The sequence below is a fragment of the Crocuta crocuta genome, unplaced genomic scaffold, assembly GCF_008692635.1.
Source record: "Crocuta crocuta isolate KB4526 unplaced genomic scaffold, BGI_CrCroc_1.0 scaffold190, whole genome shotgun sequence".
Classification (NCBI taxonomy): Eukaryota; Metazoa; Chordata; class Mammalia; order Carnivora; family Hyaenidae; genus Crocuta; species Crocuta crocuta.
In genome coordinates, this window is record NW_027527955.1 from 2,118,513 (window position 1) to 2,138,662 (window position 20,150).

The window sequence follows — 20,150 nt, forward strand, 5'->3', positions numbered from 1 at the left end:
AAGACTCTCCCAAGTGGATATGCTTCTGGACATCTAACTCAATATTCTAATCACAATTCATAATTTTCTCCTTCTATCCTACTTATCTTCCTTCATGCTTAATTGATACTAAAGACACTAATATATCTACAGGCATTTGAAACATTTTTATCTTTAGCTTTGATCTCTTATTGCTTCTTCCATTCAACTAATCCATTAAATCAGCTTGTAATACTTAGCAACCATCTGTTCTTCCCTCTCCATATGAGTAATTCTTACCATTGGAATAAGAGCAGAAGTGATAGGGTAATTTCCCGGCCAAGGCCTTCTCTACTCTTCCATTTCTAATTTTGCAGCTGAGCCACCTGCTAAACAAAAATACATGCTTCAAACTAAAATGCTAAGTCATCATTTATTTGGGACATCTATTTATTACCATACCTTGGCATGCCCTAATATACATATTTACTATACATTAGGCACTGTGCTAAGCACTTTATGTAAATTATTCTCATTTAATCCTCAGAATAATACTATGAAGAAAATAGGGCATCTACATGGCTTAGTTAGTAAATTGTCCAACTTAAGTTCAAGTCATGAGCTTGTGGTTCAGTGAGTTCAAGCCCCACATCAAACTCTCTGCTGTCAGCATGGAGTCTGCTTTGGATCCTCTGTTCCTCTTGCTGTGCCCTTCACCTCACCTCAAAAACAATAAACATTTAAAAAATATTATGAAGAATATATTATTACTATTTCTCTATTACAGAAAACAAAACTGGAATTTATATAGTTCAAGAAACTTGTGCAGTGTCACAAGAAAGTTTCAGAACCAGGTTTAAAACTAGGGTTGCCTAATTCTAAGCCTTACTTTTTAACCAATACTATATCGCCCCTTTCACAATTAATAAATGAACAATAATTTTAAGAATCAAAGTTGAGATGCCATTATTTCTCTGTCTTTGGACCCTTTTGAGAGAGATTTCAACATTTTGCCTTATTGAATTACTTAAAGTCTAGTTCACATGGGATACCTCCTGAGTATTTGTAGGAATTTTAAAACTGAAATAGCTTATATTTCATTCAACAAATATTTAATAAGCAATGTTTACCAGGTACTTCCATAGATATTGGGTACATGAATGGATATGCTGACAAAGAGGTAATATTAGAGCAGAGGGGATAGGAAAATTTAATAAAGGTATTAGTTGCACATGACAATCTGTAAGATAGCAAAAGAATGCATTATTATTCCACTTTATGTAAGAGGAAATTGAGACATTTGGCTTAAGATTAGTCCAATCTTATATGATGAGCTAATGATAGGGACAGAAGTAGGACCACAAAAATCTCAAAGAACCTATTCCAAGAAGGGTGGAGACGAGAGTAGATTATGTTCATAAGACACTAGGTGTATTGTTTTTAAAGAGTTACTGCTAGGATAATCTTAAAATATTCATAAGATTTTTAACCAAAAGCTTCTGTTACAGGAAAAGACAAAGAATATGAAATTGCCCTCACCATGTAGTCATACAGAAAGAGGAAGAGATCTGCTTCTAGAGATGTGCTACAAAGATCTCTCTGCATGAAGCAAAAATATAAGCCAGTCGTGCAGAGCAGCAGCACACAACTCCTGTGACTGCATCACAGAGATGGCTGAATCACAATATTTCTTCCTTAGCTTCCAAGCACACAGATCAATTTAAGTTAATTCCCAATTCTTTTTTATTTGCTGGATTCACAAAGCAAATTCTACTTCAGAATGGAAAGGAATACTTAATATTCCCTTAGAGGGCTCTTTCCAGTCTAAAATATACCATGTGTATGACTGTGTTTCAGAAGTAATTGATTACCAGAGTGGATACATTCACCATTCAGTCACATTAGGCTCCCTGTGTTTTTTGGCTCCTTGGGGTGAAAGCCATGTGACCAACTGATTTTATGCCTATCTGCAATGCAGACAAACCTATTTTCATTTCTTAAAGCAAAACAAAGTGACCTTCCTGAGAAATGTTCAAGGATCCTTTGAAAATGAATACAAATCCTTGCAGCATAGATAAGCCATATAGCATTAGTGACACACAATTTTCTAGATACCTTAAAGAGGAAATGAAGTTAACTACACAGAAATAATATTCTTTCATTATAAATTCTTTTTTTAAGTTTTTTTTTTTGAGAGAAAGAGAGAGAGAGAGAGAGAGAGCGAGCCAGCTGGGGAGGGGCAGAGAGAGAGGGAGAGAAAGAAACCCAAGCAGGCTCTGTGCTATCAACATAGAGCCTGATGTGGGGCTCAGTGTCATGAACCATGAGATCATGACCTGAGCTGAGGTCAAAAGTCAAATGCTTAATCAACTGAGCCAACAGGTGCCTCCTCCTTTTTAAAAATAAATTCTTCATATAAAGCATATATTCAGAGGAAGTTACAATATTTATGTACATTAAGTTATTTCTAAAATAAATCCTTGCAAATGAAATTGCATGGTATACTTAAGTTGTTTTTCATCAAATTATAAAATAGATGGTACCTTTCTTTTCTATATGTAATCTCCTTAAGAACGTGGATTTAGTCACATACTTAAAATAAATTAAAAGTTTTTTAATTTATTTTCATGACAAGTCTTTCTTATGTAGAGCTGTCATCAGCTCGTAATTATTTTTCCAAAATTCAATTATAAAAAAGAAAAACATATGCCAGAATTTCACAATCTTGACACTATTGACATTTGGGGGTGGAAAATTCTTTGTCCTATAGTGGTGGTGGGATATGAAGCTGCTGTGTCTATTGTAGCATGTTTAGCAGTATCTGTGGTCTCTACCAACTAGATACCAGTAGTATCTGCACCCCACTTCCGAGGTGTAACTTTTAACAACCCAAACTGTCTTCAGACTTTGTCAATTGTCCACTAGCAGTGTAGAGGGCAGGGAGCAAAATGACCCAGTTGAGACGTACTGACATATACTGCTATGCAACTTAATGCAGCTTTATTACTCAATACCAGAAAGTAAAACCCACAACGACCCATCATGCAGCAGAGATGCACCTAGGAAATACCCTCAGCTATTCAGCTTCCCAACCCATTTTGGATGGTGTCGAATCATGTGTATTTGAGGATGGTACCTGGAGCTCCTTAAGTGAAGAACATGTTTAACATTGAAAGTAATATCTGTAGATGAATTATTATTCATCCTGTGGTTTCTCCATGGCCTTGGGGTCCCATTTAGTCCTGGCCCAGTCCAAGAGGAATGTGAATTTTTTTAGATTTTAGAATATCTTTGGCTCTTTCATAGTTCAAAGGTATCTGGAGAGACCATACTACTCCAAATTCAAGCAGCTCAGCTATCTCATGAAAGGATCTGGCTTGGCCTCAGGGACTCTATTCATTGGTGATGTCTCCATAAACATACACTAAAATAAAACTATAGGTTTTTTTAAAAATTAGAAAGAAAATACATAAGATTCAGAGGTGTCTTTGGACTTGCTGATTGGCTTGTTGATTTATAATTTATCAGGTGTGTAGCACATGTTAGGTATAGTGGTAGACATCAAGGATATGAGTCTGGTGTCCAGAATGGAAAGAACACTATAATTTATTAAGGTCCAACAATGGACCTTTATGTGATACAAAGTCCAGAATAGGTAGTGTCATCCACATTTTTAAAAAATGTTTTATTTATTTCTGAGAGAGAGAGAGAGACAGCATGAGCAGGTGAGGGTCAGAAAGAGAGGGAGATACAGAATCTGAAGCAGGCTCCAGGCTCTGAACTAGGTGTCAGCACAGAGCCCGATGCGGGGATTGAACACACGAACCATGAGATCATGCCTGAGCTGAAGTAAGACGCTTAACTGATTGAGCCACCCAGGCACCCCTCATTCACATTTTCAAAACAAGGAACTAATAGAGCTGTTAAGTAATTTGCTCAGTTTTATAGAGCTATTAAGTGTCAGAGTTCACATGTGAAGTCATATTGTCTGACTCCAAAATACATATTTTTAGACATACATAGAATAGAACATGCTAAGAACACCAATAAGTATAAGTTTCAGCAAAAATATGGAGAAAAGGGTAAATCTGCCTTGAAGGGTAGGAGGAAGTTCCATATAAGACTGTGTATTTACATGAAATGTGTAAGGATAAGTAAGAGTTATTTTTTCATCTGGCATTGACTTGTTCACATGACCAAGAATCAAAAGATATTGAAAGCCAATTATTCCCCAAAGGCACTGTGCTGAGAGTTATGAGGTGCTCCTCAGATTGTGGTCCCTGGACTAGCAGTATCACATCACTGGAAACTTGTTGGGTACGGAAATTCTCAGCCAAAAACTCTGCCCTGTAACTTCAATCAAAAGCTCTGGGGATAGAGCTCAAGAATCTGTATTTTAATAATACAGGTGATTATGATGAATGCTAAAGTTTAAGAAGCACTAAACAATCCATTATATAACAGTTTCTTAAATAAAAGGTAAATAGATTTGAGGGCCATCTAGGTGGCTCAGTCAGTTGACCATCCAATTATTGATTAAGCGTCAGGTTATGACCTCACGGTGGTGAGATCAAGCCCTGCATCTGGCTCTGTGCTAGGCATGGAACATCAGAGTCTCTCCTTCCCCCTCTGGCTTGTGCACACACACAGGCTCTCCTCTCTCTCTCTCAAAGAAAAAGGGCAAATAAACTTGAAATGAAAGATTTAAAGCAGAGCTTTCTAACAAGTGTGCCATGAATGGGTTATAGGTACACTCAAATCTTGATCTCTGTAGCCCCTGCAACCACTTCGTAGCTTGGGGGCAGCCAAAGCCCCAATTCATTACATCTACCTATGACGATACTCATTCATACACTCCAAAATGCTTTAAAAAACATTCTATTTTCCCTGAGTACCACAATGTGAAAAAGTTTGGAAAACTCTGGTATAGACAAAAACTGCTGTCAAATTTCAAGAGAGACAGAGACACTTTGGATCTGACAATTAGAGCAATATTCACTGGAGTGATGAAGTATGAAAGGGCCTTAAACTTGTGACATTCCCTTATAAGGACAAATAATATTTTCTCTTCTCTCTTTAACCACATTACCCCCACTCAGGTATGAGCCTTTCCTTTAATTAATGTAAATAAATAAACATAACAAAGATTTTAGAGGAAAATTGAGTAATTTTATGATCTTGAAGAAATACAAATTTTCTTAAACAGAGCACAAAAAGCATTCAGTGTAAAAGAATAAAAATTGATAAATTGGCCTACATTAAAATTTAAACATCTGTTATCAAAGACATCAAGAATAGAAAGTCATTGAGTGGGAGAAGATACACACTCAATTTATAAATATATATTTGAAAAAAATTACATATGTCTTACACAACAAAAGAAAAATAGAGACCCAATAAAAAATGGACAAAATCCTTGAAGAGACACAAAGGAGAATATCCAAATGACCAATCCACATATGAAATTATGTTCAATATTGTTGGTCAGCAAGGAAATGTAAATTAAAAACGCAATGTGATACCATTATGTATAATGACTAAAAGTAAAAAGACTGACAACAGCAAATATATTTTGGTGAGGTTCAAGTGCAAACTGGTATACAAAGACCAGCAGAAACTATTTGGCAATATCTACCAAAATTGAATATGTATACATCCACTCCTACAGCAACTCCACTCCCAGTGGACTGAGAAATTCACCCTCATGTGCTCCAAAGCTCTTATTGTAATAGCCACAAGTTAGAAGCCACAAATACCAATCTATAGTAGAAGAGATAAATAAGTCGTCGCATATGCACACAATGAGATACTATACAACAAAGAGAATGAATGAGCTATGTCTCACACAACAATTTAGATGAGTCTCATAAAAATAATTTTGAGTGAAAGAAGTTGACTCAAAGGAGTGTATACTGTATTTATTTAAAGAACAAAAACACATAAAAAACTAATCTAATAAAAAAAACTAATTTTATGTGAAATTGGGAAATACTGGTGACTTTATATCGGGAATATAAAGGGGAATTTTCTGGGGGGCTGGTGATATTCTATTTCTTGATCTAGATGCTGATGTTATGGGTATATTGAATTATATCAAGATATGCAAAGATATGTGTCAAGGTAGATACATGCAGTATATATTTTGATAAAAGTACATATGACACTTCATCAAAAAGTTAAAAAAAAAAGTGGACCAGGTAAATTCCTCCTCAAAAGTAATCAATCTAGACCCATAAACCAGACTTCTGTCCTTTTGTTGTACCTCCTCCTACTCTCATTACCTATGTACCTATTGCTGATCAACAAATTCTTGATTCATATTGTCAGTGCTTTAGTTCAGGTTTTAATTGTTACTTCTCAGTAAGTAATTGTTGAACAACTGAACAATGAATGAATGAATGTATGACCATGAAAGCCTTGTGTGTAGTTTCTTTTCCAATGAACTCTTGACAATGTAGTCAAAGGGATCTCTGGACAACACAAGTCTGATCACAGCACTTCACCGTGAATTCCAGTTCCTTAGCGAGGCTTGCTCATCCCTGCATGTCTGGCTCCATTCTTCACACCCAGGCCTATCTCTTGTCACTTATATGAACACGCTGCTCTAGCCACACTGACAGAAGAGCAGATTCCAGGTTCTTTCACTCTTGAATGTTTGTCCATTCTCTTTCCTCTTTCAGAATATGCCCTCTTCATCTAGCTAACTTCTATTTGTCCTTTGTATTTTACCTATCATTTTCTGATTAGGAAACCTTCTTTGACTATCTCAAGTTGAATTAAGAGCTCTGTGCTCCAGCACCAATGCATATATACCTCTCCCACAGCAAAGTAAGCACAGTACTGACTGCATCTGTTTACTTGTTAGTGTCTCATTTCACAGGTAGAAACTTGAGGGTAGGGATCATGTCTGATCTCCGAATCGCTATACCTAACATAGTGCCTGATATACATAATATGCATTGAGGCATATTATTAAATAAATGACTGGCATTCCAAACATCATCATACCAGCATGTAATAACTTTTTTTTTTTTTAAGGGGGAGAGTGGTTGGTTGTGGGAAAAAAAGCAGAAAAATCAGCAAAGTAATTTGATCCTAGACAACTGAGATAGTCTGGTAAGGCAAGCTATGCCTTCATTTAATTAACAACCTCAGCAGTGTGAAAGTATTTATAGTCTACTATATTTTAGACATATCAGCATTATTACTTAATCTTCACAGTGACCCTCTGTGGAAGGTATATTATTGTCTCCACAGATTATATACGATGAAATTTGAGGCTCAAATAGATTTAATAACTTGCCTGCACAAACTAGCAGAGTTTGGACTTCAACCTTTCAGATTACAAAGTCTGACAATCTTGATACTTGCACAGGCTGTATTGGAGGTAACACACTACTGAAATTACTGATGAGGACCTCACATCTTCAAATATTTTTCCTCAGGTAACTTATCAGGGACCTCCTAAACTAATTTTGGAAAACTTACACTTTTTAAAGTTGATATCCAAATTTTTTCAAAGTACATTTAAGTAGCAGTGGAAGATGTAAGTCCTGGTATACTTTAAATATTATATTTTATAATAAAACTGTGACAACCCTTTTCAGTGTGTCCAATGGAATTAAAATTAGGCAACCATGTGGTTTCCACCATCACCCACTTTAAAAAATGAAATAAAATATAAGGTCAAGTGACAAATTGGAAAAAAAAATATTTGTGGTACATCATAAAGGGTTAATATTTGAATATATAAAGAGCTTCTAAAAACTTAAATATTGAGCCACAGAAATGAACACAATTTCTAGAAAACTGGCTCATAATGATTTTAACCATCTGAAAAGATGACCAGCCTTGCTCATAGTAAGATAAATGCACATTAAAAGTATACTAAGATACCATTTCTCACTTATTAAATTAGCACATCCCCAAAACTTCAACAGCATTCTCTGTTGGCAAGAGGAAAGAGGCACTGTACACTGCTGGTGGAAATGCAGACATGGCATAACCCTTTTGACAAGGGGTTTGGCAATATCTGGCAAAGATATCAACATATTTATCCTTGGATCTAAAAATGCATTTATCCCACTATCCCAAAGATACTCAGGCCAAAAAGCAGAAGGACAGATGCATTTCCTGGGTTTGAGCATTAAAAAAAAGGGGGTAGAGGGGATGAAAGATCCACATTGAATTACAGCATTATTTGAAGGAAAAAAAAAAAAAGGTAAACACTGTTATTCAACAAAGTGTTGGAAGTCCTAACCTCAGCAATCAGACAAGACAAAAAAATAGAATATATCTAAATCAACAAGGAGGAAGTTAAACTTTCACTCTTCACAGATGACATGATATTCTATGTGGAAAACCCAAACACTCCACCAAAAAAACCTGCTAAAACTGAAATACGAATTCAGCAAAATTTCAGGATATGAAATCAATGCACAGAAATCAGCTGCATTTCTATACACCAATAACGAAGCAGCAGAAAGAAAAATCAAGGAATTGATTTCACAGTTCCATTTACAATTGCACCAAAAACCATAAGATATGTAGGAATAAACCTAATCAAAGAGATGGAAAATCTGTACACTTAAAATTAAAGAAAGCTTATGAAAGAAATTGAAGAAAGACACAAAAAATGGAAAAACATTCCATGCTCATGGATTGAAAGAACAAATATTGTTAAAATGTCAATATTACCCAAAGCAATCTACACAGTCAATGCAGTCCCCATCAAAATAACACCAGCATTTTCACAGAGCTAGAAGAAACAATCCTAAAATTTGTATGGAACCAGAAAAGATCCCAAATAGCCAAAGCAATCCTGAAAATGAAAACCAAAGCTGGAGGCATCACAATTTTGGACTTTAAGCTGTATTTCAGTGCTATAATCATCAAGACAGTATGGTATTGGCACAAAAACAGACACATAGATCAATGGAACAGAATAGAGAACCCAGAAATGGACCCACAAACATATGGCCAACTAATCTTTGACAAAGCGGGAAAGAGTATCCAAAGGAATAAAGATGATCTCTTCAGCAAATAGTGTTGGGAAAACTGGACAGTAACATGCAGAAGAATAAACCTGGACCACTTTGTTACACCATACAGAAAAAATAAACTCAAAATGGATGAAAGACCTACTCATAAGCAGAAAGCCATCAAAATCCTAGAGGAGAAAACAGGCAACAACATTTTTGACCTTGGCTGCAGCAACTTCTTACTTGACATGTCTCTGGAGGTAAGGGAAACAAAAACAAAAATAAACTATTGGGACCTCATCAAGATAAAATCTTCTGCACTGTGAAGGAAACAATCAGCAAAACTAAAAGGCAACTGACAGAATTGGAATGGGAGAAGATATTTGCAAACAACATATCACATAAAGGGTTAGTATCCAAAATCTATAAAGAACTTCTCAAACTCAACACCCAAAAAACAAATAATCCAGTAAAGAAATGGGCAAATGACATGAATAGACTCTTTTCCAAAGAAGACATCTAGATGGCTAACAGACACATGAAAAAATGCTCAACATCACTCATCACCAGGGAAATACAATCAAAACCACAATGAGACACCACCTTACATCTGTCAGAGTGGCTAAAATTAACAACTCAGGCCACAACAGATGTTGGCAAGTATGCAGAAAAAGAGGAACCCTTTTGCACTGTTAGTAGAATGCACTCTGAAGAACAGTATGGAGGTTCCTCAAAAAATTAAAAACAGTACTACCCTATGACCCAGTAATTGCACTACTAAGTATTTCTCCAAAGGATACAGGAGTGCTGTTTTATAGGGGCACATGCACCCCAATGTTTATAGCAGCACTTTGGACAATAGCCAAAGTATGGAAAAAGTCCAAATGTCCATCGACGGATGGATAACGAAGATGAGGTATATATATATAATGGAATATTATAAAATATATAATGGAATATTACTCAGTGATCAAAAAGAATGAAATCTTGGCATTTGCAACAATGTGGATAGAGTTAGTGTATTATGCTAAGTGCAATAAGTCAAAGATAAATATCATATGATTTCAATCACATGTCGAATTTAAAATACATTTACACATATATCTGTATTTCTGTTATCTAGCCACTGAAAAGGCTGAGAAACAATGCCTTTGGCTGGTAACAGTGAGAATTCAAAGAGATCCTCTTGGGGAAATGGCTGATTTGGGGTCAAGAGCAGAAAATGTTTATGATGAGGCTGGAAGGTCTTGTCATACCTGAAAGCAAGTAATGACTAGAATCATGTCAAATGAACCAGAAGCCAACTTTAAGAGGCTTCCATTGACCAAAGACAGAAAGAATTGAGAGGGGAAAAAAATCACATTAATAGCAATAGATATTGCTATTAGAAGGTATATTAAATATGTTTAAATCCATGAGTTATTAGTAACATAAAAACATTAACAACTAATAGTTCACCACTGGAGGATGCTGATGGGCAAATTCATTATTTTGAAAAGTGGTAAATAGAAAGAACCAAACGGTAAGCCTGCCTTTCCTATATGAATTGGACCAAGACATAACCAAACAGTAGATGAAAGAAAGTTAATAAAAACAGAATGATTAGAATATAATAATGGTCAATTAGAATATACTAATTCTGTATTTTACCATAGGCAACCCCTAGTGAAATAATGGATCTATGCTTTAATAGCCCCTGATGCTAACGTCACAAAAAAAGAGAGATAAACAGATATTGGGTGCTTCCTAACAGAAGAAGACAATGCCACCTATGAGGTAGTCTTACCAAAAAAATATTGAACGATAACCTATTTCCACATTTAGCTTCAACTATCAATTCACAGGAAATACAGAGAGCAAAAGAATATGTTAAATGCAATCGTCCAAGTCTTGTCTGTATGAAAACTCTATAAAACACACAAACCTATTTCTTCAACAAAAATTTGGCAAGGAAAAAAAATGAGATAAAGGGAAAGATAGAACCCATAAATTCAGGGACTTAAGAGTCATATAACCAGTTCTAATGTGAGGACTTTATTTGGATCCTTATTTAAAAAAAAAAAAAAGTTAGAAATATAAGCACTGACTGAAAATTTTGTGATACTACAAATTATTCATAATTTTAGGTATAAGGCTGATTTGTGGTTATGTTTTTTTAAAAGTTCTTAATAGTTGCAAAAATATTTACTGATGAATTGACACAATGACTAGGTTTTACTTCAAAATAATATAGGTTGGGGGGATGTGGGTAGGGATATAGATATTGATAACTATGGAAGCTAGGTAATGGATACATAAGCGTTCATTGTTACTCTTTTTTGTTGCTACTCTTCTTTCTAATGCTTTATATATTTAGAAATTTTCATAATGAAACAAAAACATCCATCAGTTGGAAATACCAGTGTTTCTTTTTCTGCTTGAAATCCATTCTACTTACCCATTCTAATTTTATCCTAAAATAAACAGATGTTAATAAAAAGCATTTTACTAATCACCTGTTCATATTTCTGCAACAAAGATAAGTATGCACATGTAGATTTTTGATATTTAAAAATTTTCTGGGAGTGATAAGGGTCTAAATGTTAAAATTTCTTCTCGGTTTTTACAGTTTTTGATAATATACAGTTGAAATTTTAAAATAAACACAATAAATGTTGATAATTATCAAAGTTAGAAGTAATATTTGATCTGGGGTGCCTGGGTGGCTCAGTCGGTTAAGCATCTGACTTCGGCTCAGGTCATGATCTCATGGTTCATGGGTTCGAGCCCCACATAGGGCTCTGTGCTGACAGCTACCTCAGAGCCTGGAATCTGTCTTTGGATTCTGTGTCTCCCTCTCTCTCTGACCCTCCCTTGCTCACGCTCTCTCTCTCTCTCTCAGAAATAAATAAAACATTTTTTTAAAAAGTAAAATAAAATACAAAATTAAAAAAAAAGAAGTAATGTTTTATCTAAAGGCATTGTTTAAAGTGTTAAGTTTTTGGAGATAAGATAAATTTATGGAGACTTGGTTAAGGAAGGCTTCATTTTTTTTAACTGTTCCTTTCTTTGGTGTACCAGACAAATATATAAAATACAAGTAGGATCCAGTTTGAAGTTTGAAGTCTAGCCACAATCCAACAAAGAAAGGTTTCAGACAAAATTCTCAGACTAGTTTCTATTTTTTAACTTTTCTTCTTCTTATTTTTTTTTTTTAATTAAGCAGACAGGAAGGAAGTACAAATCATATGGGAGGGAATAAAATGACACCTTAAAGCTGACCAAAGGGTATATATATTGATTCATGGACACCATTGACCATAATTCTTTTTTTTTTAATTTTTATTTATTTCTAGGAGAGAGAGAGATAGACAGCGTGAACAGGGGAGGGTCAGAGAGAGAGGGAGACACAGACTCTGAAACAGGCTCCAGGCTCCGAGCTGGCAGTCAGCACCGAGCCCGACGCGGGGCTCGAACCCACGAACCGTGAGATCATGACCTAAGCGAAAGTCGGATGCTTAACCGACTAAGCCACCCAGGCGCCCCTCCATTGACCATAATTCTGATTAGAGTCTGGATTAGGATTATTTAAAACCTTCAGAATGCATTTTCATATAGAATTGCCCCATCGCTCTTCCCTGGCAAGACAGTCACAGGATTCAGAAAGTGAGTCAAGGTGGTGAAGTCTTTTGGAGTTAGTTGGAGAGCTCTCTGATGACATAGAATCAACCAGAACTACCTAGAAAACTGTTAATAACAATACAATTTGGGAATGAATTTTAACTGTGGATGAAAATCTAGAACAGATGTAGATCTCTTAAGACTGTTTGGTCCAAACCAGGTGGTCTTGGAAGACATTTAAAATTAAAATATGACAGATATGTTATATATCAGGGCCCATGAAATAAGTAATCAGAAAAAAAAAAAAAAACAGGGAGAAAATTAGGGCTTGAAAATAATTGATAATCACTCTGGCCATAACTCAAGATGTTTAAAAATAACTATAATTTATGGCTGTATATAAAGTATATTATTTTTCTTGGGAAAACAAAATGAGACATGAACCTATAGCAAGGCTCTTCTCAGTGTTTGAGAATTATGTAAGCATAAAACTATTGAAAAAAAAATTCCAATATGGTTAAGTTCAATATTTCACAACTAATTGGGAAGAAGTCATTTACAAGTGTAGGGTGGGAGCTGGGGAAGGAAAAATGAGAAATAAAGCTCATGCAGTCTCATAAGATAATACTTCAACAACTCGATTCGTGTTCAGTTTCAAAGTCTTAGGTCTACCTAAACCTCAAAAAAAATCAGTTTAAGGAGACACTTTCTTCCAACTCTGGCTTTCTCTCTTTTTACCATTCACAACCTTAAAGATTACTAGCTGATATTTGAGACAAGCAGACTAAGTAAACTATTGCAATATAGGGAATGGGCAAATTGACATAGAACTGATCCCTATTATTCAAAATCAATTATTATTGACAGATTTATAACCTAAACCTAAGAATATTTTCCCCCAAACTCCTAACTGGTAAAGTGCAAATGCAATTAGTGGAAATGCATTTAGATTGCCTTAAATTAAATGAATGTGAAAAGTAAGCAAATGATTAATAATTTTACTACTATTTAGTTCTTCTGAAATTCAAAGACATTTTTAATTACAAAAGTGAAATGGTCCATGATCGCATAAAATGCTTTCAAGTGAGACCAGTTTAAAAAATAAAACATGTTTGTTTTTATAATATGTCTGACTTCTAAAAAATGTTCCAGGAAAATAGAAAATTATGTCTATATGTATAACATATATATATATACATACATACATATATACATATATGCTTTGTTGACAGATATTCATTAGAAAAGAAATAAATATTGATATTTTGAAAGAAGAACAATATAGACTATAAGGCAATTTCCAACCCTGGAAAATTTCTTATGCTGTATTGGGGAAATGGCTGAGTCTCAAGAATTTCCTGAAAAAGAGTTCAGAAATCTGTCTTCGAAGGGCACAGAATGTCCATTATTCACTTCAAATGAGGTCAAATGAGGTAATGGGTATGCAATTACTTTTAAGTGTATTCATGCCTATACAAATATAAGGTACTATCATTATTACCAGTAGTTGAAATATCATAAACCTTTCGATTTCAAATTATTGAAAGGGCAAAGGAGGTCCATGCAGAGATTTAAGAAGGAAAGAAGGGTTAGAGTAGCTAAAATAGGATGAATTATCAAGTATACTTTGGTGAATTGGAAAAATTAAAGTGTAGAATGTAGAAAGTGTACTGTTCACAGTGCTAATGATGGTAAACACTTATTGTAGTCCTTACTTATAAATCATGATCAGAGTTCCTCAATGAGTTCATCCATGTTTTAAGATCAATCCTGATCTAGAGCAGCTCTAAGGAAAAAAGAAGATTGGAATCATCTCTTGGGATTTGGACCCCAGGACCCCAAAAGGGGCCACTAATAGAAGGTGAATCAGCTTTGCAGTATAAATATGGTTGCCAGGCAACAAATATAAAAGGATTAAGGTGGAGCCCAGAAGATCCACATCTGCTTAGTTTGAAACTTCAAAGTCTTTCTTTCCTACAAAATAATACTCTTTCCATCTTTTCTTATCAATGATTGTTTCCTTGTATGTGATTTCCATGGCTTATGTCTTCTTCAATTCCATTTACTGACACATCACTTAACCTCACAAAGGCCTCTCCTCTCACCCACTAACTATCCCTCCCAAACACATACTCTGGCATTTTAATACTGCCTATCTTTTGTCTGCCAGAAAGAAAAGTTCTAACATTTGGAGAGTACCTCTACAGTGACCTTTTATGACTGAAGTAGTTCATCTTCCACCCTGGAAGGATTTCTTCCACAGAAGTAGTGCTGCTTGCTGTGTTGCACCACTGGCCATCTGACTTTTCTGTGAGGGAACTAGTTATTCAGACAAAAGCATTTTTCTTAACTCACCACTAGCCAGGAGTAACCATTTATTAAAACAATGACCTTTTTAAAGTATAGAATCAATCTCTGCCATATTCTTTTACCACTAACAAGCTCTGTAACCTTAGACAATTTAACCTCCCTAAACAGGATTTTGTCATCTGCAAATGATATACGTCCCTACCTCATAAAGTTATGGTGGGGATTCAATGAAATAATCCATGGAAAGCTCTTCGCACTGTCCTAGCACAAAGTAAAGGAAATCTTAACAACTGCTGCTGCTGCTGTTGCTGCTATAGTAGTATAGTAGGCCCTTGAGCAACAGGAGTTTGAACTATGCAGGTCCACCTAGACATGCTCCTGCTTTGTGCCTATTTTTAAATTAATGGCACATCTATTAATCCTAGCTTTCTAGTGTAGAAATCTCAGTATTATCTTTGGTTTGGACTTATGTAGCAATCCACATAAATTCAGCCAGCAAACCCAATTACTTCTGTGTCTGCAATGTCTCATTTCCAATATCTGATTCTGTTCTCCTCAAAAACCTCCAAAGCATCCGAATTACCCCTAGAGAATAGAATGAAAATTCTTTAGAATAAGATTAAAAGACTACCAGTACTTGGCAGTAATCTTTCTTTTGGACTTCAATCTCCACTATCTTTCTTCATGAATGCTTTGCTTTTTCTACTGCTAGACATTTCCTGATAACATCAAACACTTTCAAGTTTTTGAATCTTTGCTCATGATATTGCCTCAACCTGGAATATCCTTTCCTTCCTTCCATCTACTGGAAATCCTATCAATCTTTTAAGTTCAAATACCATTTTCTCTCTGTAGTCTTCTCTGATACTGGCTCACAGAATAAATCACTTTATCACATGGCATTTTGTGTTAAGACTTATTTAAGGAGTTTAGGTCATGCTTCCTTAAAATATTCTCCACCCAATTTCAGATTCATATTTAATTGCCCAACAATCATGTCACTGGGTTAACCCCTGAGTCCATCAAATTTAATGTCTCAAATTGAATATATCTTTCTTACCAGATTTGGTCTTCCTACTGAGCTCCCAGTTAGAGAGAAGACTGGGTGTCATCCTTGATTACTCCACCTTCTTCTCATCTCTTACTTAGTCTAATTGATTCTAGCTTCTAAGTATCTTTCAAATATATTCACATTCCTTTCCCCACTGTTAATACACTGGCTCAAACCATCACATTTTATTGTTCATTTTCTTCCTCTGATGAATTATTAATCAATTGATTAGAATTTCTAATAAAAAAATCAAGTCTCAATTTAGAAAAATAAACATAAGTTATATAATCCATATGTAGTCAGTTAACTGTTATGGTTTTTTTTTTCTCTTTAAACTTCCATAAGACAACTCACTAAAATTCTTTCGGGGTATTATTGAAAATTATCTCATGGTAAGCCAAACTAAAAATTAATTTAGTGGTTTAGTGGTCAGACATTTGTATACTTATTTGTAATAAAGCTGAGAAGACCTCATATTATTTTTCATTTTCTTCCTTAGTCCAATTTCTAATAAATGATTTAGAGAATTAAATGTTACTTTTATGTCTGTCAACTGTGACCAATTAAGAAAAAACAGGATGAATGTAGATATCTGAAAACAATTTTCCTATTAAAACTTCCCTTTCCATTTCTTTTTAAAGTATTTAAATTAGTAGTTGAAAGTACCAGATACGTATTAAGCTTCTTCTTGGACCAGAATTGAATGTGCTAATTTTATTAATCTGAACAATGGTGACTTTGCATTTTTAAAACTCAAGAAACAGCCATGGGTCACAAGGCTAATCACTTCAACTTCTCTTTTCCTCATCTCTGCCTACTTCGCTAGTTTTCATTATTCATATGAAGATCTCAGCAAACTATCAAACTAAAAATGTGACCTATCATATTCCTTCTCTTTGGGGGATAAAAATAACTTTTGAGGCCAGAACATTGGTGAAAAGAAAAAAATCAAATAGATCGATAACACTGAGTTTAAGAAGGAAATTTGTGTTAAGCAAGGAACAGAAGTAACATAAATAATATTGCCCATTAAAGATACTGTTCTAAACTTTCAAAAAATTTTAAAATAATCATGAAAATAATTTTATCTGATGTATAAATTATAAAATATAACTTGATTTTAATTACAATTGACTTTAATGATAACAAGTTGCCTTATTTCAAAAGTTTGTGTTTTTTGGTTTTGTTTTATGGAATTCCACAAGTGCTCTGGGAAAATCGTTTTAATTCATACATTGAAGGATGCTTGTAGGTATTAACTACGCCACCTGGCCATGTGACATGCTTATAATATGCCAGAGAATTTGCCAATAGCAGATGGGCAGCCTATTGGGAGTAAAAGGTTGAAATGAAAGCTCTAAGCTAAACCCAACTGATGAAAAGGGAACAGACCTTGGAAAAATGCCAGATGTAAAATGGAAAAACACTCCTCCATTGTATTCCTGGTGCCTGGCACCACAGTAGGCACTCAACACATGGTTCTGAATAAATGAATGAAAGAAGGCTGAATCAGCTTATGAAACATTAATTTGAAATTGGAAATATTAGTGATTTGATTCTCTATGATCTGAGGAGTCCTAAAAACTTTGTTGAGAGAAATCCTAATAATTTATTAAAAGAGGACATATTCTAATCTGGGGAAAATTTTAAGTGTTTTATTTTGTTTTGCTTTGCTTTTTTAAATCTCATGAAAAAATTTAGCAAAAGTTCCAAAGAGTATGATGTATATGGTATATGAATCAGTGATCTGTTAGTTGTAGTTCAATGCTAAAGCTCTACCTTAGAAATTTAAGAGCAAAGTCTAACCTATGCCAAGAACCTAGGCCCACTATGTTGCGGACTTTATAAGACACGATAAAGGATCATTGTCTAAAAGCAACTTCTCATAGAAAAATGGTTTATGAGTTTCATTTATACATTACAACTCCAATATGTAAGTTAAAAATGGGAATTTGGAGTCCAGCCCATTTTCTCTCTCCATGATACTGCACACAACGCAATGAGGAGTCCTAGAAATCTGAGAAATAAAGTTTAAAAACCATTGTATTAGGAGACTTTTCAGAGAAACCTAAAGCAAGAACTCCTTCGGGTGCGGAAATGATTAGGGTTGAATAGTATAATACTATAGTTACCATTCACTGACTGTCTATCTCAGTGCTTCATGGAGTTTATCTCATTGATGCTGAGTTTAAGTATCATAATACCTCTTTATAAGGAGAAGGCTGAGTCTCAGAGAGATTAGCTTGCTCAGGTCAATCAAATGCTGAAAACATCCTGTGCACTGCTGACTGTACCAAACCGCTTCGTGTATGTCTCACCAAAGGAAGTGACATCTGTTCCTGCATGCATTTTCTGGGGTATTCTTCTTTTGCTAAATGAAGTTTTGTGACCCTGAGGGACATAGGTACTTATTAGCATGTCATATCTCCCAGAAACTATCAGCATTTGGTGTGTAGATGGGGTGGGATACCTAAAAAGTTTACCATGATCACCTGACCTTTAGGAACCATAGCTCATTACTTCAACAAAACTCCATTGCAGAACCAGCTCATAGACACCCACACAACTAATTACAAAGCAGAGCTATTGTCTGGGGCTTGGCCCACCACACTTAACACTCCTCTCACTCTCCCACAAAATCCCAGGATGAACACAGATAGGATATCACATGATTAGTAAAGTTGATTATACATTTGTCAAAACCCCTAGAACTGAACAACACAAAGGGTGAACCCTAATACAAATGATGGCCTTAGGTAATAATAATGTATCAATATTGCTTCATCTACGGTAGCAAATGTATCACACTAACACAAGATGTTAATAATAGGGGAAACCGGGTTGTTGATGCATGTGGGGAATAGTTAGGAACTCTCTGTACTTTCTGCTCAATTTCTCTATAAATCTAAAATTGCTCTAAAAATTAGACTTTATTGGTTTTTTTAAGTTAGTTATTTCCTAATGCATTTGACTACCTAAAATTTGTATGGAACCACAAAAGACCCCGAATAGCCAAAGTAACATTGAAGAAGAAAACCAAAATGGGAGGCATCACCATCCCAGACTTTAGCCTCTACTACAAAGCTGTCATCATCAAGACAGTATGGTATTGGCACAAAAACAGACACATAGACCAATGGAATAGAATTGAGAACTCAGAGCTGGACCCAAAGGTATAAAGCCAACTAATCTTTGACAAAGCAGAAAAGAGTCTCCAATGGAAAAAAGACAGCCTCTTTAACAGATGGTGCTGGGAGAACTGGACAGCAACATGCAGAAGAATGAAACTAGATCATTTTCTCACACCATAGACAAAAATAAACTCAAAATGGATAAAGGACCTGAATGTGAGACATGAAAACATCAAAACCCTAGAAGAGAAAGCAGGAAACAACCTCCTTGACCTCCACCACAGCAATTTCTTACTTGACACATCCCCAAAGGCAAGGGAATCAAGAGCAAAAATGAACTACTGGGACTTCTTAATACATTTGAAATAAGAAAAGTTAAAGTGAAAAGAATCTGTATCTAGGGGCGCCTGGGTGGCTTAGTCGGTTAAGCGTCTGACTTCAGCTCAGGTCATGATCTCACAGTTCGTGGGTTCGAGCCCCACGTCGGGCTCTGTGCTGACAGCTCAGAGCCTGGAGCCTGCTTCAGATTTTTTTTCTCCCTCTCTCTTTGACCCTCCATTGCTCATGCTGCCTCTCTCTCTCAGAAATAAATAAAACATTAAAAAATATTTTTAAAAACCCAAATCTAGGATTTATTCAGCCTCCTATCTCCTTAACCCCCAAAACCTACGGTTTCTATCACATTCACAGCAAGTGGCCCACGGTTGGCTGCATTCAGTCAAAGGGTAGGGTTTAATGGAAGAGGGCTGTGAGAGAATTAGCAGGCTGGTGCCACATGGGTGGCCTGCCTCTGAGACCCGAATGAGTTGGTGTAGGTTCCTCAGCAGACCTCTTCAGGTAAATCCAAAAATCCACTTTAGGGATGCTGTATTCATCAGAATATTAGATTACCAGGATTAACTGCTCACCTCAAAGGTGCCTTTACAACTGCAGCAGAAAGAGCTACAATTCTTTCTAGAATACTAGTCCTTAATATAGAAACACCGCAGTACTTCCTTCCCATATTGACTCAAATGCCACCTTTTCAGTGCAGTATTCACCAACTACCTAGTCCAAAACTGCAAACTCTCCATTTCTACACTCTCTTTACCCCCACTTCTTGCCTTTTCTTTCTTTATT

The 20,150-nt window shown here is 35.5% G+C and overlaps 1 long non-coding RNA gene across 1 annotated transcript in view; it reads right to left on the reverse strand.

Moving 5' to 3' along the window:
• Positions 1-265: 265 nt before the first annotated feature.
• LOC144222122 (uncharacterized) overlaps positions 266-20,150 on the reverse strand; it is a 46,254-nt gene continuing 26,369 nt past the window's right edge. The window contains exon 3 of the long non-coding RNA XR_013332303.1: positions 266-347. This is a non-coding gene — a long non-coding RNA (uncharacterized LOC144222122). The remainder of the gene's footprint in view (positions 348-20,150) is intronic.